The following is a 13794-nucleotide window of genomic DNA, read 5'->3' on the forward strand; positions in this document are numbered from 1 at the left end:
AATAAATGTAACACTATCTCTTCTATTTCCAGCGTTGTGACATCACATCACACATACTGTTGCTTTTTTAATGGCAGAAGAGCTGGTGCAGATACACTCGGTAACATGAGATATTCAAATAGTTTTATTAGTTCGTTTTTTATTTTTAGTGGAGAACAAAGGTTTAAATGCTGCATCTTGGTGGTGCACAGCGGAGACTACTAGACAATTTGATAAGAGGAAAAGAATAAAGGCACTTGAATCTTTGACTCAAAAAGGTACTGGCTAATATTAAATTTTTACTGATTTAACTATTGAAGACAAATATCACCAGCATTGGGAACATTTATTTATTTATTTTTTAATTTACAACCCGGATAGAATAAATAGTAAAAGATTTCTCTGAAGATTGACCCAATACTGAATACTGAACGAATACGACAGTGAAAGCTGCTCTGATGGCAGTTAGGTTGCTGGGAGGTATTTTTAGGTATGTAATTTGAATTTCAAAGATATTTAAGTAGAAACTATAAGGAATATGTAGAAGTTATGGGTTATATTGAGCCAACATTTTTAAGCTCTTACAGTACACCCACCCATTAGAACCCACATTAGAAATGAAGTTTATCCATTCAAAATTATCAAACTCGTCACATTTATTATAGCTGAAATAAATAATAATAAATACCATCAAGAAGTTTCTATGATATCAGGCATAATTTTGGTATTGGCCCCGATATTTATATCAAAATACTAAATCATCCTTCTACATGTCTAAATATAATCAAGGTTTAAGATGTATTTCCCAACTTTGCTTTGCCTATCTACTCTGTACTGTGTTAATCACACATCTGCTGCGTATGCAAGATCTGAAACAATCTGGACATCTAGTGTTCCCAAAATGTATTGTTTCACTCAGTGGTGTATGCCATGCCCTTAAAAAAAAAAAAAAAAAAACTTTTGCAAAATTTCTAATCTCACATTTACTGGCTTTGGTACCTCTCTTCCATTATTTCCACTTGTGTCTCCCTCTCCCCTCTTTCTTTCTCTCTCTCTTTCTCTCTCTCCCTCCCTCGCCAGGTGATAAGAGTAATGATCAGGGATTCTCTCTGGTCTGTAGCACAGTATCAGAGCCTAAAGTGATTGACAGCCAGGTATCTCTACAATAGAATCAAATCAGCTTTGACAGTACGTCAGCTAAGCTGAGGAATTCAATTTGAGATGATTTGTCAACAACAATGCAAAGGACATCACAATATTCAGATGGTGATGCTCCAGGATGCTCTTAAAGGGGGAGTGGGATGTTGTGTTTTTTTCCCCTGCTCTCTCGCTCTCGCTCTCTCTTTCACTCTCTCTCTCTCTCTCTCTTCACTCTCTCTCTCTCTCTCATAAATCAAATCTCCTGAATTCTTGTCTGCACAGCGAGATAATCCTCAGGCTGTTTTTCACTGTCGCTGCACAGTGGTGAATTTGTAAACGTTTGCTAAGTTTTTATTTTTTGTAAGGTGTTCCTGCTTAGCAATAACCCAACAGTGTCGAAGCCCAGCATGGTTTGAAGGGAACACACTGGGAAGAGGTGGCTCAATGAGACTCGGTCCTGAATATTTTACAGAGGGGGGTGGAGAGCCCTCCGCTTGCAACGACTTCTTTTGCTGGAACTTCAAACGACGGGCGGCTTCCCCATCTGTCTCAGCAAGAACACATTTACATTTCCTCCCCGCAAGGAATACTGGAGGACGAAGTTAGCTCTAACTGGATTTGAATATCACTTCACCAAGGTTAATAGCCATTTCTGTAGCTGGTGAGGTGCTTAGGCTTTTTCAATAATTTAGAAGGGCTGCAGTCATTAGGAAACGTTGGCAGCCTCTGAAATAGGGAATGCAATGAGTGAATGCACTCCTATTAGCTTAACTTCTGCTGTTGTTCCAGTGTAGATAATGAGGGAGAAGTGGGAGTGATGCTGAAAATTAGTTGAGAAAACAATGTTGGTGATTGCTGACAGCTGTAATTCATTGGAAGTGCAGTATGTTGAAGATTATGTTCAGCTGCCGTACTAGTTTATCCATCATCTTTGGAATTAGACCTTCAAACCTATCGTAAGTGTGATTTGGATTTCATAATTGAGTTTGCCTAGTGCCGCTCCCTATGAACTTTTCTTTTTTCAAGACATTGAGACCTGAGTTGCCCTCAGCTATGTGAGGGAATTCTAACAGGATCAATCCGGCAGCGTGATTGTATGGTTTTTGTGTCGTAAAAACAGTGATGGCGGTGTTACAGTGTGAGTGTACACACTGTGTTACAGAGCAACATGGCTGCTGCTAGTGGCAATAAAGACACCAATAAAGAAGCTGCCCTAAAAGTAGTAAACTGTCTCCACACAGCTGGCTGTTGTAGTCCTTTACTGATACAGCCTCAGAGGCTTTGGCTGCATGTCAAAATTTGACCAGACAGTTTTTGTCCTAGACGCAGTTGCCATAATAATTGTTAAAGTGGTGCAAACATATTACGTTAACCTTGGTTTGCTGTTTTGATAGATCTAACATGACCATCAGTGAATCCCTCTTGTAGCACCAATCAATTCCTGCAACCATGTTCATGCATGTGGACTTGGATGTCTATACGGGAGCGGTGAACTTTGACATAGTTGCGCATCCTTGCCTTCTCCTCATTACTGCGTTATCTTCCCCTTTGACTCGACACCTTTGAATATGACTCCTCTCTTATTAGCTATGCTAATTACTGAAATCCCTATCTGTGGAGACACAACAGTCAGGTTTTCCTTTCTTAAGCCTGTCTGCAGGAGATTAGACCTGCCCTGCCTAAAGACCTGCCAATGATGCAAATCTATCTGACTGATCTAAATCCTGGAGCCATGCTCTACTGCTCCCGCCTCTGTCTCTGCTCTACTCTTCTATTCCCAGCACTCTAACAGACAGATGCCATTTTTCTCTCCATACTCTAATGGTCTGGGCACAACCTTAGCTTTAAAAGGGCAAGGACATAGAAAGTAGTGTCGTCAGAAATATAGATTTTTCGATACACATCGATTCTGAATATTTGAAACGGTTTCAATATATTAATTTGCGGGTCGTCGTCATGTTATAGCCTTCGGTGTTTCCCATTAATTACCTAGACAGTTTAGACCCGCCACAATTTAACAATTAACCGAAAATATTGTTACGCCTTGCCGCGACCGGCTCTAAGTCAGCTTAGAAAAGCCCGTGGTGAAGATGGCCCATGGTCATGAGAACATCCCCAGCCCGGACCTCGTCGCTTCCCGGGGCCGTGGACTTGGTGCTTGCTGCGTCCTCTCTCCCTGTGGGGAGTTACGGGGCTCCCTGCTCCGTCGGCAACCTGCTCGACCAGTGTTCAAACACAGACCTCGTCTCGTTTACCATGCTTTGTGGTTGTCACTTTTTGCCGTTTTATCACCATTCATATCTATACAACCAATACAACCAATGTGTTTATGATTAAAGGAACAGTGTGTAGCATTTAGGGGGATCTTGGCACAGGAAAAGTTTCAGTTGATTGCAATATATAACCTCACCGATAGATGTCGCCAAATCCTACACACTGCACCTTTTAAATAGTTAACTAGAGCAGGGGTTCCTTTTTTTACTTTTTCACATCAAGGACCCCTAAACTGACAAAAAATAGACCATGGACCTCCATTTGATAAGATTTTATCCCAGGATCCCCTGTCTGATAGGAATTTTTGCTTTTAAGATGTTTTATTACAGAAAGTGTATGAAACCCATTACCCAAATAGTCATACATTCTGTCATTGTGTTACTTATGGATCGATTTATTGTGAAAATAAATGATTCCCCTTTTGCTTATGGGGACCCCCTCGAACCCCATTAAAGGCCCATGTGGGTCCCCGGATCACACTCTGAAAACCACTGTACTAGAGCACAGACATGTTTACAATAGCACAAAGTTTTTTCATAGATCTAGCCTAGATTTTGTTCTAAAAGTGCATCAGAATGATGCATTAAACTTTAAAATCCTACAAGATTTTCTTCCCAGGAGAGCATCCACCCACCAGTCTCACAAAATCCTGTGGGAAACACTGGCCTTGTTATAATAAGCCTATTTATCTTTAAATCTAAAAGCAATGGTTTCAAGGTATTGTGTCAAAGTTGCTTTATAGCTGAATGATCAACATTGTTTTTATATGAACATTATCACGTTTACAAAGAAATGCACTAGAGTTTAAAACACCTTTTTGTAGCAGCTTAAACATAAAGTAAAGGCTAATTATTAAATGCAGTCGATTACCTTGCAGTGTTATGTTTTTGAGAATGAGTCATTATTACAGTCGTTGTTAAACCAAATGGCAAAGTGGCCTTAGGTTTCACCAGTATTACATCCCTACTATCATTGCCATTATTCCTCATCCAACTCTATGGAGGCCGTGCCAAAACCGAGGACAGAAACAGGAACTTCTGCCATCAATACTCAAGTACTTCAGTAATTAAAGGAGACCAGGCTGGATGGCTTTCTGAATTAGCCCACTAATGCTTCATGAGGCATGCTCTTGTTACACGGCTGGCTTTAAGTGGGAATATGCCTGTGATTCACACTGGCCTGTTTATGCAGAAAATCCACATCAACTCCGCTTCTTTGCCTCCTCCATTTCCTTTACTGCGTGTCGCCTCTCTCACGACTCACTACATAGCGCTTGTCTAATTGCAAGACAGCCTGTATTTATGAGTTGCAGCTAAGTAGCAAACTGCCACCTCATTAGCAGAAAAACATTCTGCTGCAATCAGTATGGCAATGATTTTGATAGTTGCTCTGATTCAGCCTGGGCCTGGGAAGTGGACACTATAAAGTTCCCCTTTAAATTCTTCCCGGATGGTTAGCTAAATGGATGGGGAAAAGAGACGAGTTCATAACCTGAATGGGAACAAATCAGTTACATAGAGTTGGTGAACTGGCAATCTGTTAATTTCTTAAACATTTGATAATGCCCCTTAAGGAGCATTCTGTTTAATTAACTCTGCAGTCATTTGTCGTCACTAATAAGGCAATGTCATTTCAAAGGGGTTAGGGTCTGGCCGTGACAAGTAATGAGGATTTTAACCTCACCAGACATCTGGGGATACCACTGTTTAATATGAGATATTCAAAGCTCCAGTGGTCCACTGGCTGTGGTTAGCGGTTTAGAGCAAAATGCACTGCTTTGTGCCAGCTCTACCGTCACATCAAGTGCTTCCATTATTGTTAATTTTCACAAAAAAACATAGTTATCATTCTGAAGGGTGCTGCAGATTTTACTATAACAAAAGTTACTCCAACACAGCACTGAACTGTTTCCTTTTAGAAAGCAAATCCAACAAAAAGTGAAAACAAACACAAAAGCACCAGATGCCCAAATGTAGAAGACAAAGAAACAAACAAAAAGTTTGAATATACCCAACCAAGCTGCTTCCAGTGACCTACTGCATAACAAGCAGTCCTCAGCAGGGTTTACGCTAGACAGAATCCCAGCCATAGAGAACAACTATAGTACACTATAACACCATTTTTCTGTGATGCTTGTGTTTTTTTGCTCCATTTTTTTCTGGCAATTGAGGAAAAAAATCCATTAAGCTGGGCCATCTCAGGTTTTGATAGCACAGGAATACCCTGTGGTCATTAGAAGGACGGACACTAGGAGGACGTTCAGAGTCCTAAAATGATCTCAAAGGCCCCTTTGAACTAAAGGAGTGTCAAGAAGGTCACATCAATACAGATTTGCAATTTCCCCATGAATATGCCTGCGCAAAATTGTGCCTTAGCCTTGGTAGCTGTGAAACCAATAGCCTTTTTATATTTTTACATGGACTGTCCTAGGAATTGATCCTGGATTGACATATTGAGAGTTTCTCCTAATGGAGCTGCACTTTGTCCAGCCATTTAGACTTGTAAATGATGATAGCCTCTGCTTGAGTTAGATTGTGTCTCTTACTCAAGGTATATTTTGAATCCCTACTGTTCTTTATTGCCTTAATGCAGCTCTTCATAGTGCTTTATCTATATTAATAATTTATAAACTGTTGGGGAAAAAAAACCTCCATAATGTAATTTGTTTCTTTTTTTATTGACTTCTGAAGGGTGGTGAGTGATGAACTGGCTCTTGTTCAGGTGTCCTATAAGGTATTGATTGGCTCATGCAGCAGCAGCAGCAACCACTTTGCATGTGTCTTCCACATCAGTCAGAGCAGTTTTTCCTACATGTCCACTGATGTACTGCAGAGTACTGTAGGTTCTCATACCGATGTCTGTTGTACAAAGAAAACACAGCCTGAAAAAGCACAGTAGGACTTGTATTCACCAACATAAAAAAATACATAATATCATGAACCCATGGACAGTTTATTGCAGTAAATTGGGAGTTTACAATATTCAATTCACCCAACATTACAGTGCTATACAACCAACAATTTGCTTACCAATACGGAGTCTAATCAACATTTGTCTGTTTACAGAAAAACAAACAGTAAAGGTCAGAAAGGTAACGGTCTTATCGTTTTTGCAGGGATGTTGTATTGGTTTGCATACATATATTTCATTATAGATTAATCTACTCATTATGTTCTTGGTTAATTGAATAATTACTGTCTATAAAATAACAGTAAATAGTGACAAATACTAAGAGCTTATGGTGACGAATTCAAATGTCTTGTTTTGTCAGACTAATAGTCCAAACACCCAAAAATATTCTGTTCACTATTAGGGGTGTAAGAAAATATCAATACACTTGAGTATTGCAATATGATGTTTTGTGATACTGTATCGATTCTCAAAAAAATTCTATTAAATTTTGTATTAATAGTTTACATTCAAAGATTTGTGGCAGACAGTGGTTCATTTTGTGTTGTGTTTAAACCCCCAACCGCTAGATAGCAGTGTTGTAATATCTTCAGCCATTTGATTCTTCCACTCCAACATAACAAAGTACACTGAGACAGGTATTAGCATAAGGGTACAGAAGTAAAACTTTTTTTAACGCAGATTTTATGCATATTGCAGTGTGTTCCTTATAATATGACAGTTTTCCTAAAATTAGGTTAAAATATATATGGCCTTACTACAGTATCGCAATGCATTGCAATATATTGAATCGTAACCTCTGTATCGTGATACGCATCGTATCATCAGATTCTTGCCAATACATAAAAAAACGTTGCCAATAAAATTGTCAATGGATTGATTAACTAATTGTTTCTGCTCTACATGTAGGTGTTTGTGATATGGCTGATGCTAGAATGGATGTTTCGGAAGGAAGCTTGCCCAATTCTGCCAGGCCCCCTGGAAGAGCGCCAGGCTTTGATGTAAATTTATGTAGTGGCCAAACGGAAGTACTACAACTTCCGTGTCCGTCACGTGATGCCATTGGGCCAAAATATACTTTTTCCTATAATCTTACATTGGGAAAGAGACGTCTGTAACTCTGCGGATAATTTTTTTAGGTAAATACATTTTCCAGTATGAACACTTGAATAGCACCTTATTTAAATGATTAGGTCCTAAAAGTTGTAAAATGCACTAATAGCCGAATTCAGAGTGATTTCCCTTCCTCCGTTCATGTGAATGAGATCCAGACCGAGGCTGGAGCGAGGGCTGGGAGGCGGGGTCAAAGGAAACGCTATACTTTGCCTGCTCTATGGGCTCAATGGATGCGGAAGATCGCCGGATGATGCCGGGTACTTTATCACTCGACAGACGGGCCATTTTGGCTTCGTGACTAATGACTAATAGGCTATCCTAACCCTAACCATTCGTCCCTTCGGACCATCCTTTCTAGCATCAACCTTGTGATATTGTATATGCACTGCATAATATAGGGGAAATTAAGATCACAGTTATTTTAAGGCTCTAATTCATTATCAATATGCATCAGAAAATGCCTTACATATGCACATTACATGAGTCATTTAACTACTTGTCATTTTATGTATGAAGATTAGATGTACAGTATTCATAAAGCAAAGCTATTGAAATAGATATTAGCATGTATGAACTTTATGGCATTACTAAAAGATATGTGTGGGCTGTGTTGTTGACACCACAGTGCTGACGTCCTCGGTTAGATAAATAGCCTGTGTTCAGAGATAATGTTCTCTTAGTGTTACCAGCTGCCAGAGCAGAATCACATCTTCACTCACTGTTGGCTGGATCCTCTCTGGCTTCACTTCCAGTCTAGAAACAAATGCGTTTTTTGACCTGCGATGTCAACTCTTTGAAATTTTGAGTGACAGATTAACGAGCGGCGCAGCATTGACTGGCTGCTGTTTATGGGCCCGATCAAAGGTGATTGCCTGCTTTGTAACCTTCCCCTGTAAATTAAGGCTTATGGCTCTAATAAATTTCCAAGGGAGCCCGAACCAGTCTGTCAGATGGTGACTTTTTGACATTGTTCCTCTCTCCCATAGTGATAAAGACAACTGCTTTAAATTAGCCCTAGGATATTGACTCTTTAAGTTTAACAGAAGGGCAAACGACAGAGTAGTGGCATGCATGTCTTGAAATGACTTTGGAAAGTGCCGCCATCAGACATCCCCTCACTGTGATGACATTTCTCACTACAAGTGCGGTTTGACATTGCGCAGGCTGCTCTCATCCAAACATGAGACTGCACAATTTTGTGCCTCTTAGGAGAAGTCCTTATGTTGCGTGATCCCGTACTGAATACCATATGGACCAGTGAAAGTAGCATTGACTATACCAATAGTTCGTCCTTCAATGCCACTCGTGGATCAGTACAGCTGCGACAAGGACTTTGCAATCTGATGCAGCTGCTGCCATAGCAGCGTCTGTCCTCTGTGTGTCTTTGTGTGAGGGCACAGCCACTCTGAGTGCTCTGTGAAGAGAGCGGCCGTATGGTGACATAGTTTATTCAGCACATTTTAATGCTCCAAAGATTCCTTTGTTCTTGTTTTACTTATGTCAACACAATTTAGTTTTATGAATTGTCTTTGTGAGTTGTGGGTTTGTTTTGCTACTTTTCCTCTCAACATTTTTCCAACACATAGTTTGTGGTGAAACTGTATTATATGCTCCATCGTTTTTAATGTTGGTTTTTGTTAAAAAAATTTTACTGAAGGATCCTGCGCTAGGGACCCAATTGTTTTCTTTTTTCTTTTATATTACTAGGGCTGTCAAAGTTAACGTTAACGCAAATTTTTTTTAACGCCACTAATTTCTTTATAGATAATCATACGATTAATCGTGATGAAATACTTTAATTGATTGACAGCCGTCTCTAATACATTTTTAAATGTGTCAAGAGATCACCTCAAAAGAGTTCTGAATCTTACAAGGACAATTGCCAGGGCTACATTACTGTGAGTGTTTTAAAAACACACTAAATGTCCGCTTTGGGGGACAGTATAAGTATGATATATATATATATATATATATATATATATATATATATATATATATTAATGTGAATCAGAGTACAAAATTCATAATGTGCATGAATTTTAATTGACAGAATATGAATATATGATATATGGTTGTGCGATATGGCCAAAATCTTTTATCCGATCCGATATCGGTGCATCCCTACCTAACCTATATCGCGATAGAAGAAAAATATGGAATATATAGAAGATTTAAAAAAATATATACAATATTTTTCGATTGTTTTGACGATATATGTCGTGATATTGCCCAGCCCTAATATAATAAATTTTATGAATTTTATGTTTTAATTTTGATGGGATGGCATTGAAACTCGCACTGGTCAACACGTCTCTGTGTGAGTGTTGGACATTTTGATTAAAACATTAGAGAGTCAATAGGCAACAATTTTTTGGCATCATTGGGCAAAAATTCCATAATAACCTTTCAGCATATTGTAATTCAAGTGTTCTGAGAGGAAACTAGACTTCTGCACCTCCTCATGGCTCTGTTTTCAGGCTTTAAAAAAATCTAAAAAGTGACGGGGAAACTATGGCCAATCACAGGTCATTTCAGAGAGAGAGCGTATTGGCTGTGCTACGACTGGTGGGTGGTGCTTGGTATTTCCTCAACAGATCTCAACATGGCTGCCGAGTCACAAACTTTCTCATTTTACAGCTAAACGGTACACTTCAAGATGTTTCTGAAAACGTTTGAGGAGAGAAATAGGCATTATAGTAACAGAATATTGATTCATATTTGATCAGCGCTGCCTAGTTTGACCGTTTGATCGAAGTTCGCGAGTAATTGACAGCTGCTCAGAGACGACAGACTCCAGCTCAGCTCTGATTGGTTGTTTTCTTCCGGTCTCTGAAATCTTGCATTAATCATCCATTAGGAGCACCGGAGGACACAGAGGCAAATGATTTTTTTTTCAGATTACCTGTTTCATGTACTACTGTCAGGATATAGTGATTTATAAAAATAACTTTTTTAAATCGTATTTGTTCCAATCTCGCCTACTTCATCTTTAACCAAAAGCACCATGAAGATCATACTGAGTCAGACTTTTAGTTTTGGCTTTAAACAAAAAGCCGTTTTCTAAGAAGAAAAAAAAAAAAAGGTTAGTATCCACCTCAGCTACAGTGTATTTCCGTGACATTTTGTGATCACTCGCTGAATGTCAAGATTCTTGCTGCAAGCCTGCTGAAAGCAAAATTCTTTCAGGGAATAAGTTCCTCCTCAATATGACTTTGGCTTCTTTCTCCTCGGCATAATTAGAATTTTGTAAAGCTTTTTGCTGTTCTCATGCATTAAAATTGAAATGCAGTTGCAAGAGTAGAAAAGATAACAATGACGGGGCTATTATTGGTCGCATTAATACTGCATGTCTTCATGGGTTTAGTGATGGCATGTTTTTACCTCCTGGAAATTCACGTGTCCCTGACCTAAAGGGAAAGCAGGTACATGTTTTGTTTGCCTCTCTGGTGTTTTGATAGTGGACCAAGTGCTTTGTCAGAAACGGTTGATTTGAACAAAAACTGTAAAGTGAAAGGAGACAGAACTTTGCTTATTGATTCTTTACTAATGCATTTCCAATTTCCACCTTGCAGTTTGTTTTTTTCTATTTGTGTTCTATGGTATTAGTTCTACTGAGAAATCCTGTCTCCTCTGATTTGCAGGACGAATGAGACCTGTTCCTTAAATGTCTTTCTTGCCTTGTTTATCATCATCTCCATATATTAATAGAGAATATAGCTGTTTATCAGTGTCACCGCTCCGACTCTCTCTTGCCTCGGCGCCCCACTTCTCGTCACTTGGATGCACTCATGAGAAAGATCTTGAGTGCTTTTGTGTGTAGAGAAGTTTGCTGTGAATATTTATGCCATCTAGGGCCCAAGTCAGAGCACACAACTTTGTTTGTGCCATAGTGTGTCCTCACCGGTGTGTACAGCACACTGTGTGTCTATTGTCTTCTTTGTGTGTGTGTGTGTGTGTGTATTAAGAATAAGTAGAACAGTAGTCAGGTAGAAGGTCTGGGTAGGATCGTCTCTGGAGTGCCGCTGATGATAATTACTGTAGAGAGAGCGTCTCAGGAGACTGCAGGCCAGCTGCCTGCCTTACTACCACGCTGCCAATCGCCACTTACTATACTGCTTTCTTCTTGTAACACTCGGATTACTCCTTTCCTGTCAAGACCTCGGCAGCATCATGACTTAACTGTCTGTTAGCACTTAGCATTAAGCATGACTGCAGTGACTGAAACCATAATTGTGGTCATGATTAGTCTGAAGGGGGAGGAGGAGTTTATTCTCTAAGAGGGATCTCTTTATATGACGTATCTATTCCTAAAGAGGCAAATTGGTCGGTATTATAATTCTGTTTCTTACCAAAATGCTCAGTAGGAATCAGAGTTGACTTTTCTCCTTACATTTTATGCACACAGGCTTGTACCATTGACTTTTTATCAAAGAACCACAATTTTTCCTTTTTTGTAAGTATTTTTTGGGCATTGTCTGCCTTTAAGTGGAGGTAACACTTCATTTTACAGGTCTGCAAATTTCATGGTAATTAAGTGATAATTAGCAAGTAACCTATTTTAAATTCCTTTGGAATAACTGCCAAATTACACCAATATTTACCTCAAAGATTATCGAAAATTACTTTACTATAAACATTATTTAATAATTATATTCAGCTATTTCCCAATAGATGGTAATTTATTTAATACATTTCCAGGAAAAGAATACAAAGTTAATTCATATGATGATAAATAGATAATAATTAGCAAATAACTTATTTGCCAGAGACTTTCTAACACAGTTGTTCATCATTTTTACTGAAGATTTTACTTCAGCTGCCCAGAAAATGACTTTTCTTTTTGGCACCCTGGAAGCCTCCTCGCACTTCACAACTTTATAGTAAATTTATAACATTTCTGTACTTTAAATGATATTTTGAGGAGGATTTCTTTTAATTAGAGAACCGGAGTGTTGCATTGTTTTACAGGTTAAGATCCATTTTTATAAATAACGAGAGGATCACTTACAGAATGTGTTCGCAGGTAAAGCAACAGATTGCCTCCTGTTTTCTTACTCGGTTGTTTACTTCTGGATGGAGTCGAGCCAGATGTGCCTGCATGCAGGTTGTGTTACAGCATTGCTTGACTTTGCCATGACAGATTTCACCAACAGCTGTAGTAATACCAAGCCTCACTTCATCGTTTTAATTATGCTGTATTCTTATTATCCCAGCAGTCAAGAATACCTGCACATGTCAAAAAAGTCAACAGGGAAGTAATAAACAATAGAAAGACTGACTTGCTGTTTCAATTCACTGCTCGTTAATAACTGCAATTTTGGCATCAGGCCATCACCGGAACATAATGAAGAATACAACATTCACACAGGGATTGTGATTCCCACACAGGTGAGGTCCAAAAAGTTCATTAATACAACGTCAGTCATCTGTCATCAATAATGGCAGCCAGGTAAAAATAAAAAAGTCTCAACATCATCCTTTGAGTCTCTAATATCAGTCAACAATTAAAGCATTTACAATAAATTAACAAAATTACACATTATAATACATTACAATAACTTCATAATTTATCACTTGTGTATTATCATTATCGTTTTATTTTTGCTTTGCATCCAGTGATATGACCTGAACTCTCACAAACAAAGGAATTGAATGTCAGCCAAGTGCTATTTCATGCACTTTGAACATAGTGAAACAACAACAATTACATGCCTCTAATATGCTGACTAAAAATATTTTGATTCTGGAGTTATTATAGCATATTAAATATCATCAAGTGAAAGATTGCAATTTGTCACTGATTAGATTTTTCTGCTGAATCCCCAGTGCATTCACAAAGCAGCTGCTAGCCTAGTGTGGCAAATTTGCTTTAGTTCGTTAGTCGGGGAGCTCAGTTGTCCACAATGTGGAAAATTGTCTTCAGCTTCAATACTCAATATGAATTAAAAATAAGAAACTTGGAAATATTATAAATGTAACATTAAAACATGGTGATATTAACACACTCAGGGACTAATTATAAGTAAGGAGAGACTGTACAACATAGAGGGCTAGAGTTACTGTTTATTTCTATGCCAGTAATGTTACTAATTGAATTTGGCGCAGAGTCTCATGCATGTTTTTGGTGGCCTATCTGAAGAAAAAAATCTCATTACAACATTATTCTTTGTATTTAATATATATTACTTGCTCAGCTGCTAATGGCTTCTCAATATCTATCCTATTATGTACTAATGTTTAACTTGAAGTGGTGGATTGGAGTTGAAGGCAACGAATAAAAAAAAGTTGTGTATCTGTAGCGTAAATCAGTGATTCTCAAAGTGGGGTCCATGGAACTCCGAAATAATAAATATAATATAATATATTAAATAATAA

General features: G+C 38.5%; 1 protein-coding gene across 4 annotated transcripts in view; it reads left to right on the plus strand.

The window, feature by feature from the left end:
• The window catches only part of suclg2 (succinate-CoA ligase GDP-forming subunit beta), a 131957-nt gene that overhangs the window by 8602 nt on the left and 109561 nt on the right, over nucleotides 1–13794 (plus strand). The window lies entirely within an intron of this gene.

Source organism: Sebastes fasciatus, chromosome 1, assembly GCF_043250625.1.
Source record: "Sebastes fasciatus isolate fSebFas1 chromosome 1, fSebFas1.pri, whole genome shotgun sequence".
NCBI classification, from domain to species: Eukaryota; Metazoa; Chordata; class Actinopteri; order Perciformes; family Sebastidae; genus Sebastes; species Sebastes fasciatus.